This window comes from Gavia stellata, chromosome 20 (assembly GCF_030936135.1).
Source record: "Gavia stellata isolate bGavSte3 chromosome 20, bGavSte3.hap2, whole genome shotgun sequence".
Lineage (NCBI taxonomy): Eukaryota > Metazoa > Chordata > Aves > Gaviiformes > Gaviidae > Gavia > Gavia stellata.
This window is the reverse complement of record NC_082613.1, coordinates 5,878,462-5,890,879: the sequence shown is the minus strand read 5'-3', so window position 1 is coordinate 5,890,879 and position 12,418 is coordinate 5,878,462.

The following is a 12,418-nucleotide window of genomic DNA, read 5'->3' as shown; positions in this document are numbered from 1 at the left end:
CTGCATTGATGGCACAATACAATTTAGTGGTCCAGGGAAAAAATCCAAACTGTGAAAATATTTGACAACTACTGTTATGGGGGGGGAGGGGGGTCGTGGGTGGTGGGAAGAAACCAAATTAGCTGGAATTTTGGACTATAATTATTCTCAGAGGAATCTGCAGATCTTTTAAGTATAGGGGATGGTTCCAACAGACATTCTTAATGGTTTGAAACTCTGGAGAACAAGTCTTGCTCTGAAAGCCAGTGAAACTTTAGGGTGGATAAATATTTTCTCTTTTTACTCAATTTAGTTCTCATTTTCAAGTCAATGAAGTGTCTGCAGTTCATGAACAAAATATTTTAAGTCTTACATCCTTGCTAATCCACTCTAACATTGGTCCTAAAGGACATTCATTGTACTTTAAAAATGTCTTGTTTGCAAAGTTACTCACTTCAATACCAAGAAAAACTTTAGCAGTATGAAGAAAAATGTACCTGTGTATAAATAATAGTTGTCATCCAGAAGGATTCTGTTGGCTTTGGAACAGATAAAATGACCCAGAAAAAAAATAAAAATGGGCAGAACCAAAGTGAGAATTAAAGCAGAAATCCTGTGATTCAGAATGATCACGAAATAGCAAAGTCTTTCTGACTTGGACACCATAGCATTGTACAAAGCAAAGCACAAGGCAGACCGATAAAACTTCTCTGACTCCTCCAGTTCATTGTCATGAAATATCCTGAACCATGGCGGGGAGTGAGTTCAAATGAATAATTTTTATTTTCTAGGAAAAAGGGTGTGAGACTGCTAAACAGCATTTTTAACCCAGACGATTAAATAAATCAGACTGGGGATGGCATAACGGATCCTCTTAAAAACTGCAGGTGTGAGGTGGTACCAGCATGTTAACAGGGTCTTTCATAAAAGCTTTTGCTGACTCAGTCACTGATAATCACAGTCCAGGACGCTAGATTTATACTCAGCTGATTTATAGGTACTAAAAGGATATGAGTTAAATCGTCTAAATTGCACCTGCTCAGTACCCCCCCTAAGTTACAAGGGTGTGTTTACACTTACACATCAAACAGGGCACTAAACAGTTGCCAGATTACTTTGTCAAAAGCTTAATTTTCTTCAAAAGGCCATGGAGACCATGTACAGTGTGAAAATGAGCATCGGTTCCGGCATATGGCACCAGCGGCAGCCCTGGCAGGGGCTGTAATCCCGAGGGGCAGACACGCGCTCGCAACCGGCACACGCGCTCTGTCAGTGCCGTAATGCTGATTTAGGACAACGGATTTGGGACAACCATCTTTTTTGACCATATGTGATTCAAGTCCTTCTTGGAGGTCTGGAAACTATGAAGTGCTATTATTTTTTTTTTTTTTAAGATGTTTTGCACCCATCACATGCTTATTGGAACAGGTGGGTTTGCTTTCAGGATTTTCTTGCCTGTTCAGAAACAGTTCACTGGCAGTGATCGTACCAGGAACTTCATTTAATGGCCTGCCTGCTGCTTCACTCCTCCGAATTGACGGGGAAAGGGTATGATCTGCTGCAGCTCACGAACGGTTCTCCAGGCTGGGAAACTGAGCAGAAGCAGCAGGTGAAGGATTCATCTCTGGCATCTTGCCTTTGATGCTGTCTTCAGCTTCCATCTTTTCTGCCGCTTCACCTCCACTTACTTTTTCAGCATCGTGTCTCAAACGTGTTCTTTTGAACATCTCTGACCCTACCAGAAAAAATTAATAGACGGTGATAGTTTTAGACAGAGATAACAGAAGGCTCTTGCCAAGTGGCAAATATCTCACCTGTGCTTTCCTGTGTGCCCCGGGTCCCCCTCAAAGAGGTGCCAACCACCAGTTCAAATCACTGAAACAGTTTGAAAAACGGTGGAGTTCAGAGTTGTGCGGATGGTTTAGAAAGACAATTCTCCTCAAAATCCAAAGGAACTGTGCCTGTAAATCACGTGTGTGCTGTTGGACACATTACAGCATATGTTTAACTTGTACTAAAATACTATCTTATTTAAACACAAGTTAACTATAGCATAATGGAACATATGGTTAATGTTTTTATTCTCTTTACTAGTATTTTAAATGTAATTTTAATATTTTAAGGCAGTTATTGAGCTCTAAATAGGAAAATCTGGGAAGAAAATAATTTTCCACATACATTGAAGTATGTTGGGCAACGGTAGTGTTTGGGAGGGACAGAGTGGAAAACTGTACACATCTTGCTAAAATACACCCGCGCTCCTTAAATGAGGGCAGCTCTCGGTGCAGCTATTGGAGAGCAGCGGGGTTTCGTTCCTGCGGGCTGCGGCTGTGTGCAGAGACACGTCCTCGGCAGGGCGTCTTGTTTCCACTTCTACACATCATCTTTCCTACTAGTAATGGCTCGTTGGCTGTTAACTTCCCCGAGGTGTGGTTCAGCCAGGGTTGCCACCATTTCTTTTTGCCATCATTTTTCTGCGGAACCCAGGGAGAGAACAGGGACTGAGACACAGAGTGATGCTGCTGCTTTACCTGCGTCTTGGAGATGCTGCTCTTCCTCTGGTGGGATCACCAGGCTAGCGGTTTGCTTCAAACTCTCACATTTCTTCTGTCTTATTTTGATTAGTTTCATCCTACTGGTTGAAAACAAAATTAAGGCAATAACTGCTCTAAATTAGGTGTGCGCTTTATCTAAATTCAATGTCTTACAAATACTGTTCTCGTGACAACTCTGAGGCATAGAGTCTGCAACTTCAGTGTTATAGAAATAACCAGGAAACTCAGATTTGATTTAGAAATTAAGAAATGAGAAATGTTCATTTTTTTTAGTATAAAATGTTTTGGTTTTTTTCCAACTAGTCAAATACTTTTATTTTATTCTATTGTATTTTACAACATCTTTTATTTCCTGTCAAACCAGCCCTAACGAATAAACCCAGATCGCAAATCTGGAAGTATTTTTCCCAAAGACGTAAGGTTAAGACTAAAGCCAAGGAGACACTGGATGTAGGTCTGGTGTTCAAAATACCAGTAATTTTTTTGTTATGGGCATTCACATTCACACACATGACTTTCTTCCCCATCAGACTGTCACACTCTTTCTCATAAGGCTGGCTATCCCACCAAGGTGCTTCTTTCTGAATCGTATTCACAAGCAATCTCATAACACTTAGCCACTTTTCATATCTGTCTGAAATACTGCCAGTCAGAGCAAAATAGCATTCTCTTTGTCTTCGGCATACTTAACAGCGGACAAGCTCACAAACCTAATCCAAAGCACATCGTATGAGTATCAAAAGGGATGGGTATGGGTCTTAAATGCATATTTTGTTGGATATCACTTTAACATGTAAGATATAAAGGCTGTGAGAGTAACAGAGGCATTCATATCTTTGGCCAGCATGAATTTAGCATATGTCTTAAAATTGCCCCCCCTCCTATGAACACATGTAAGCTTGCAAGCCAGGAAATAATAAAGAGACAATTATTCATCTGAGTATTTATACATCTTCTGATATTATTATTGTTTTTATTTTTGCGGAGCACAGCTTACTTTGGACTTGGCTAGTATTTGGAACCTCTCCATCCCAAGATCTAATATCCAAAACAGGAAGCGGATTTGACAGGCACATGCAATACTATAGGCAAACACAAAAAAACATCTAAAGGTTTGGCTCTGGACCAGCTTTGTATGTGATGTTGAAACATTTGGTATTCTGCTTAAGGTTTCTGCAAGGAAACATCTGTGAGACTCTGCTGCAGATAACATGAAATGTTTGATCCATCTTTGTACACCTAGAAAGGCATTGAGAAGGCTTCACCCATTCCTAACTGTAAAATCAAAATGTGCCTCATTATTCTAACACGGAAAGCCCATGTGCTGTCTCTAGTGGTGCTCCACCAAGAAATGGTGGTGTAGTGCCCAGGCAGATAAACATGGGCCGGGACAACCCTGTTAACATCCCCGATGGGCCACGGATCAGGGTCATTATGCAGATCTAGATCTAACATGCTTCCCCTCGCTCTTCAAGGGAATCGCAGAATCATTAAGGTTGGAAAAGACCTGTAAGATCATAGAGTCCAACCACCAACCCAACCCCACCATGCCCATTAAACCATGTCCTGCAGTGCCACGTCTACATGGTTTTTGAACACCTCCAGTGATGGTGACTCCACCACCTCCCTGGGCAGCCTCTGCCAGTGCTTCACCGCTCTCTCAGTAAAGAAATTTTTTCTAATACCCAGCCTGAACCTCCCCTGGTGCAACCTGCGGAAGCTCTGCTACTTCATCCTCTCTTCATCTGCAGAGAGGCATCCCCAGTGGAGGATTCTAATGAGCCCTGTTTATTGTAAGGCTTTCATACTGGTATGTCTACGGAATGTATTATCTTAGTGCCGGGGCTTTTTGGAGAGCCCGTGACAAAGTACAAGGGTCAATCCCAGTTTACGCTAATGCAGTGTGTTTATGCTAGCTGTTTGCACCAGTGCAATTATGGTATCAACTAAAGCCTTAATGTGCAGATGGCCTCAATCTGATCACTGAGCCATTTGCCCTGGGCTACAAAACAGTGAAGAAGCCACAATCCCTTCAGACAGAACAGTCTTCTAGCAGAAAAACACCATCTTGGTGAGCGCAGACGGTTCCTCTGAGGTTGCAGCCACCGTGCCAGGTTAACAGCTTGTGGCTCAGGGATAGGTCAGAGGGACAAACGGGAGGGAATCCTGCCTGTTTTCAGGCACATGTTTCCCAACAGTCCTCATAGAACAGGTGGGGTTTTCTTTTTTAAATACTGCTGTTTTCTGAATGCATAAATATACTCCTAATTGTGAAAATATGCTTGCCAAACCCTTCTGCTTTCCAGAATTACAGAATTGTGATCCCAAGACAGTACTACCATCAAGCAAAAGGAGTTCAAAGATTTGCATGCTGCTTTTAAGGATGACTTACATTTCATAAATATTTTTATCTACTCATTGTAGCTATATCATATAGAGAAACGTGCTGTTTGGAAATTTTCCATGCGGCACGGACTATACCTAGAAACGCTCAAATTTTTTGTGTAATATGTTGTTTTGATGTATCATGGGCATTCTTTAGTAGCCCATTTTCTGATATGAAGGCTTCAGGTAATTGTTGGTTTGTCTATTTCCAAACTATGTAAGACATGGGCACTCTACTGGATTGTTAATACTAGGATTGCTGTCTGGGAGAAGAACTTGTTATTTCATTATTTAAAGGGAGAAAAATCATTAGATGGTAGAGCAAACTGTTAGGAGAAATGGGAGTGTCTCCTGATTTCTTCAGACTAAGAATGTATGTTGAAGATACAGCTTAGTCAAACATAAAGTAATGACACGAGCAAATTGCAAAGATTCTTTTAGAAAATCATGTGGTGGAATACCCAGGATAAATGAAAAAAACCCCCACATGAAACCACAAAATGTGTGTAAAATTAGGTAAAAAGCTTGTTACAAGAGGGTAATGGAAGAAAGAAGAGTCAGTGATAGCATCTGCTGTGTCGAACAGCAATCTCTGACTTAGTCCTGGCTGAGCTGGTAGCATTTGCCTTTCTCTTCTGTAATCTCCTCAATCCGTATGAAAAGATCCTGCCTTTCCACCTGTAACAGCTCCCTGGCTCTTACCTGCAGTGCACCACATTTGGTGCAGGACTGTAGTGGCTGAGGGCAGCCAGGTCTAAATCATGACTGATCTCCACCTTGCCTCCTGCCCGTGTTCTCATGCGAGCTTTACTCTCGTCCTTGAGTACTTGCCACTGGAGGGAGGCAGAAAGCAGAAGTCAAAAGTCGTCTGGAAAGACAGAAGAGCCAGAAAAGTATGTCACAGTTTAGCTTTAGCTGTAGGATTGCACTAGGCACCTTCAGGTCCCCCTGCAAATCAGGCAGGTAAAGCCATTCAACCAGGTTGGAATGGATGGGTGGGTGAGAGCCCCTCCAAGGGTAACCTATTAGCAGAGGGGTTACACTCATCACATACAATGTCTCAAGCCAGTTTCTGTACTTGTGATGTAGAAACACAAACATTTCTCTGAACAAAAAAGACGTGTCTGGCGAGATGTGCAGAGCTAATGTGGTTGTCCATAAACATGCACCTACCTTCACAGTGCTCTAACACCAGTGACAAGTGATGGGAGATGCTATGTGAGTTGACTTCAGCCCTGGGAAAAGTCAACAGGAGCCTTTGTAATGGAAGGTAGATGTTTACAGCTGCATACTCCGCGTGCGGTTCAGTGCTTAGCAACTGGTGATTTGGGGAAATAATAGGAGCAGCTCATCAGTGTCTGTTCCAAGATGCTTTCTGGTCTCTTCTTGTCATTAGCTAATACTAGATGAACACTGCCAATTGCTAACTGAGCTCTGGGATATCCCTTCCCCCTTTATTCTTCCTTGTTTTAAATATTTCATTGCAGTGGCTGCTACCTTCTGCCACGCTTTGGGCTCTACGGACTGGTGGTTGAATGCTGGTGTCCAGACTGCCTGTGGGCAGGGAGAGGACTCGGGGAGTCAGCTGAGCTAGGGGAGGAACTCAGTCCCGCACTCTTCATTTTGCTTTGTAGAGAGAAATACAGGCTACCGATGGAAGAATGGTTTACAACAGTGATCGCTATTTTATACACTTGGGTTACAGGTTCCCAAAATGCACCGTGTGTCCTTTGCTTCCAGCAGAATGTGGGTGCAAAGAGACTTTTTAATTGTGGCCATAAAGTTGTCAGGAGCATAATAGTGTGATTCATTTTTGTGTGTGGGCCTCAGCTGAACATCTTAGCTGTTGGCTTCAAAAACTTTTGATTTGGATGGTGATTTTCTATCACAAGGAATTAACTCCTCTTTAGACATGGGTGCTTAGGATGCAGGGGAGAAAGGGAGGGGAGGCTGGTTGAAGGGGAACCAATCCTGAGGGAACAGCTTTGGTGACCTGAGGCTTGGAGGGCTGTTTGCATCCACGTGCTGGTGGGGTCCTCTCACCAGCCTACCACTGCTCTCCAACGAGCATCCCATGGGTGCTCGAAGAACAGCGAGGGGCACTACTGACTGCGATCCCGCGTCCTGCTCTTGCTTCGCCGTGTAGGTGCTCTCCCATTGCAGAGCTGGGAGGGCAGTAACCTTCCAGTCCTCCTCTGCTGCGCTTTGCCCAGTTCCTTCTTGGGTCTTTTCTGCATTTTCAGTTTTCCAAACCTAAAAATTGCACTCCACAAACCTTTGCAGAGAGCAGAAGAGGGGCCAAGACACAGCAAATACTGGAAGGCCACGACAGTGGCCAGGAAACAGCAATATCTTGGCCAGACTTCAGCTATTGCTTTTGTCCTCTGGCGCCACAGCAGATAGATTGCCCAACATGCATGGAGCAGCACGTAGAAATCCATACGGTGCTGTATAACGTTGATGGCAGCAGTGAGGCGCATCTGCAAGAACACAGTGAGCCAAGTAAACAAGAAGGCACGCTTTGTAGGTTACAATGTACTGTCATTTAGAAAATTATCCTGACTTGGCTTGTGCAGCTTGAGAACAGTTTTAAGAAACACTTAAGGAAAAAAAAAAAAAAACTCCTGGAACAAGAGTGTCTATTCTTGGAGTTTACTTGTGTAAATACAGCAGTATAATTTATACAGACAAAATTTTGCCGTATTAGTGAGACCTGTGCTTCTAGAAGTCAGAAAGAAATGTTGTTATTTACGGAGTGAAACATTAAAAGCAATACTCTGTTTTTCTGTTCAAGTGGATGATAGCCCTGAGAGCTGATGAGAACCCCAGATACCGTAATCCTCCTCCTGCCATGTTGTGCAACCCTCAGAGCGCAGTGTGCACCTGCAGTGTCCGATATCACTGGGGGAGAGAGCAAGGGAAGAGATGACATCTGTGTGTCGCTGCTGTTCTGTATGCTTACGGCATCAGAGAATTTGGCCTCTGTTTACCTGAGTTTACTACGGGTGTTTTAATGCCTCAGCAAACTGATGCCTGATGCCTGCTTCCCAAGGATGCTTCTCCTCTTCTTGTAATTCCTCACCTCCAATCCAAATTTGTAAAAACTGTAGCTGAGAAAATATTTGACATGGCTGAGTAACCCATCATCCAAGTGCTCCCAAGTAATGCTCTCAAGTACGATCCCTGCCACGGCTGGGGCAGATCGTTTTGAAGCCATAGGCAAGCTGATGGCGATACACTTGGTTCTGCAAGATCAGCGCGAAATGGTCTCAGGCGTAAAGAAATCCTAAATGTGACACTAAGCAAGAAGAACTGAGAAAGGTGAAGACAGTCAAAACTCACAGCCTCTAAAATGCTGTTCTATGCTTTCCTCTGCTAGGAAACAAAACCGTGTTTACCGCTCTCTGGGGCTGTTTTTAGGAACAGGAGCACAGTGAGAGTCGGATGGCCTGTAGCCCATTCCCAGCCTGGAACACATGCAGTAATCGTGATATGGCACCATCCTCCTTGTAGTACTGCGGTAACGACAGTAACTAATGGATTTGGGCCAGTGGTAATTTCAAGGAATAATGTTTCCGGAGTTGTGTAATAAGGATCCTAAGGGGAGAGGGCCTAAAGCAAAGTCAACTGAGAACTAAGCACTAAGATAGCTGAGAAAATATTATTTGTTTCATAAATCTCCTCTCTCCTCCATTTGCTGTCACAAAGACTTAAACAGGATTTTTGTTTTAAAGAATCTTTCACACCCTGTTTATCCCATGCAAATAATGGATTATTTAGCCTGCTGAGTGAACCAGAAGTCATTTAAATAATTTCTAGCCAACTGGCAAATACGTTCCAGCTCTCTTTAAAAGAGAAAACCAAACAAAACAGAAGAACGAAAGTTAGTGCAACTGTGTTTTCAAAAAACCAATCAGTGCAAATCCTGCTAATGCTGCAAGGACTTCCTTCTCTTGGTAAACGCCACAGCCTGAAATGCAGCAGAGCTTGGTACTGCTTGGACCTCCCATGACGTTGTTCCAGCAATCTTTCAGTTATTAAAATAAGGCTCCTACCTTGAGGTAGGGTAAAACAGTCATCGCGCTCCCAGAGCCCTCTGCACCAGTCTGCAGGATCAATAGGAGCACGGCGCAGCGCAGATTTGTGCAGCAGCTCATTCAGGTTGGCACGATGGTGTAAATTAAACTGAAGTTGAAGAAACTCTTTTTTTTCTTCCAACAAAATTCAATAGAGATGTGACAGTTTACTCCATCTGAAGATCTGTGCTAAAGGACACTATTAATTTGATTTTTCTGCTTACCTGGTACTGAGCCACACAGAACTGAAAGACCAGTGTAGAGTATTTTGTATGCCACTACGCTGCCATTGAAGCTGAGAATTAAAAACGTGGCAGCACAGAAATACCTCCAGTATTTAACTTGCACTCCCTTAAGCAGAGAGCCAAAGATTTCCAAAAGAAAAATATGTGGTTTGTCCCCTTCTGTAATAAGAAGAAAACAAATCTGTTGGGCATGATGCTATCACCGTACCGTCTTGAGACCTTTTTTATAATTATCCCTGCCTATGGCTGCAAACGCCTCTCTTAGTAGGTGAGTTATCTTGCCTTAAACATCATCACCTAGCAACGGAGGCTGAAAATGCAGAGACTGGCAGTCCCGTAAAGTGGTCGCTGCTCCTGAATACACAGAACATGCTCTCTTCCACTTGTCTGTCCAAAATCCACTTACACAAAACAGCAACCAGAGTGAGCTGAACAACTGGTAGAAACAAAGGTATGCTCTCCGCAGCAGAACATACTGCTCCGGGAGCTGCGTATGGTCCTTACGATATTCTGTGTTGCTCACAGAACAGCTGGAAGGTCTCTACTGTGAGCATCAATGCATCACCCATCTCTGCCCTGCATCTTGTTACGAAGCTTGTGATACCAGGGAAGTCTGTTCTCATTCCAACACTGAAGCAAACGCATGGCTGAGCTGTTTGCAAAAGCACGTGTGCAACTGCACGGACAAGACTGGTAGCTGACTATGCAAATCAAGTGCTCAGGTTTGCGCAACTGATATTCAGTAAAACTATCCTTAGAGTAGTTTGATAACAGGTTCCAGCTTTAGTTTAGCAAGACTAAATGCTTAACTGTGTTGCTAAAGAGAAGGTCAGAGAACCACACTAGGATGAACTTGGGTTGTTTCCTTACTGTTCTCATTCAATATCATTTCTCGGAGAGATCCTTGTTTATCCTCCATGTCTCTCAATCGCCTGTTGCCTTAGCAACAGCCAGACTGTGAATGCAGAGAGGATCTGCAATTAAACCACATTTGCACCTTATTTTTTTCCACAGAACTCATAGATGTATACAAGAAACACCTTTCCTTGTTTGCTAATTGATAGTTTATAAGGATCTAGATCTCTATCTAAAGAAGTCAAAAAAGTAACATGCTTTAGAGGGGAGTCAGTGGCTATGTCTTATATGTGTAAATTAGGGAGTTAAGGTTGCACAGACTTTGGAGGCAAGAGTTGCTTTGTGTCAGCACCGCACAGAACTTTGTGAGTCTGAGCATTATCAGAAAATGGGGGGGCGAAGTCTAATTGCTGTACTTTTCTTCAGTAACAACAAATGACTGTTTTCCCTAACAGTTAATTAAGTTAGCATAGGAAGAAGCAAGTTTAACTTGGCCAGAGAGCACAATCCCCTCCAAACTCCATGTCCTGTGTTGAAGTGTCTTCGACACATCAAATGACAAGTGTTCCCAACACCACAGTGTTCTCCTGTGCAGACCCCAGGACTCCAGATTCACCACTCTGGGCTCTCTTACAAAGCCAAATTCTTGTACTACAATAAACTGATAGGCCTGAAACAAGCTCCCAGGCTTTAGCAACGAGAATTGGACTTTGTGGCTGTCCTGCCCTCAAAGGTTGAAAACATACACACCAAACTGTGCATGTATTTCATGAATGTCTTTGCCAAGTAATTTTGGTTTGTCCCTCGTATCATTCCTAAGATGGAGCTGGGTGTCATAGGTTGAGGGAGAGTACAATACAGCACAAGAATAAAAACACAGTTTTCTTTTTCTCTCAAAGGCTCGCTCACCTAACCAGGGAATGAGAAAATGTGGAATTCCAACCTTCGTGCCAAGAGGCATGCTTGGCAGTCAGTATGGTTTTAAGCCAAAGCTGATGAGAACTGATTGTGGGATTGTAGGGAAGAATTCCTCTGGGGAGATATTTAGCCCTGCAAAGAAACTTAGGACAAGCAGGATGTTCCCATAAGCAGGAAGGAATGGGGAACTACGCAAGGCATAATGCCTCTGGTCACGAGCCACCCAAATGATGCAGGACCAAATCAGCAGAACAGGAGTCAAACAGCTGTAATGTGCGGTGCTCCAAACTTGCAAGGCAACAGAAACGCAATGGAAGAAATGCTGCCATTTACATTTCAATAGGTCTCAAAATTAGATATATGAGAAAAGCTATGCACTATGGTATCCCTTTTCATTCCCTTGCACAAAGCAAAATTAAGCATTAATCAGCTCCAAAGTAAAAACATTGTGTGTCTGCACCAAACAAATGGGCATCCAAAAGTCTGACCTGTCGTGTCTGTAAGGAACGAGGTAGGACAGATAGTCCTTTCAGGAACCAGGGGTCAGCGCCCTTTTAAACGTGTTCCTTGGCCCTTCTGGTCATGGTCTCCGGCACACTTACAGAGTGCGTGTACGCAGTCCCCGTGCCCTTCATTTTCTGTTCCAAATGCCATTTCTGTCCCATTTCAGTAGGAGGCAGATGTGACACTGGCAGGTACATCAAAATTACCTGCAAATGTTACACAAATTATACCAAATTAGTGTGTTGCAAAGTCAGGTTAGATAGACTTAACTGACCAGATAAACATGTTTTATCTGTATGCTCTTCATCATCATAAAGTTCTTGCAAATGACAGCCAAGTGGAGTTTTATTTTAAGAGCTCATTTGGCACTGGAACTTCCTCTTTTAATCGTATATTGCCTAGCGATAGTCAAAAAGTCAATGGATATAGCACCTGCCATGAAACTAGATGTGTTTCCCTTCCACCTTGGCCCCTAACCCCCAAAAAACCTCAACCTTAAGAAAGAATCATTTGTGTTTGCTTGTGATGGTAAGACTAAGGGAAGTAAGTCCCTCTTACAGCCTGTATATGGCTGACCAGTACTGGTCCACGAATGGCAGGCAAGCTGCCTTCATGATTCTGTGTTCCCCAAGGCTGTGAATTTACAACACAACCGCCTCCATTTTTAAGATTGATTAGGTGGCAACTGTGCTTTGGTCTGCGTCACGCTTAGTCATGTAATTATCACTCTTAGAGTATTGTACCTGATAAAGAGGGCTGTGTACTTTGCCGGTGTTGGCAGGAGCTGTGCAGGAAATGCTGTGCACACACGGGAAAAAGGGAGCGTCCTGCCAGCTTCCACTTGTAAAACGAACTGCCTGAAAATGAAACGCAAGAATATTGTAGGTGCAACCTCATCTTC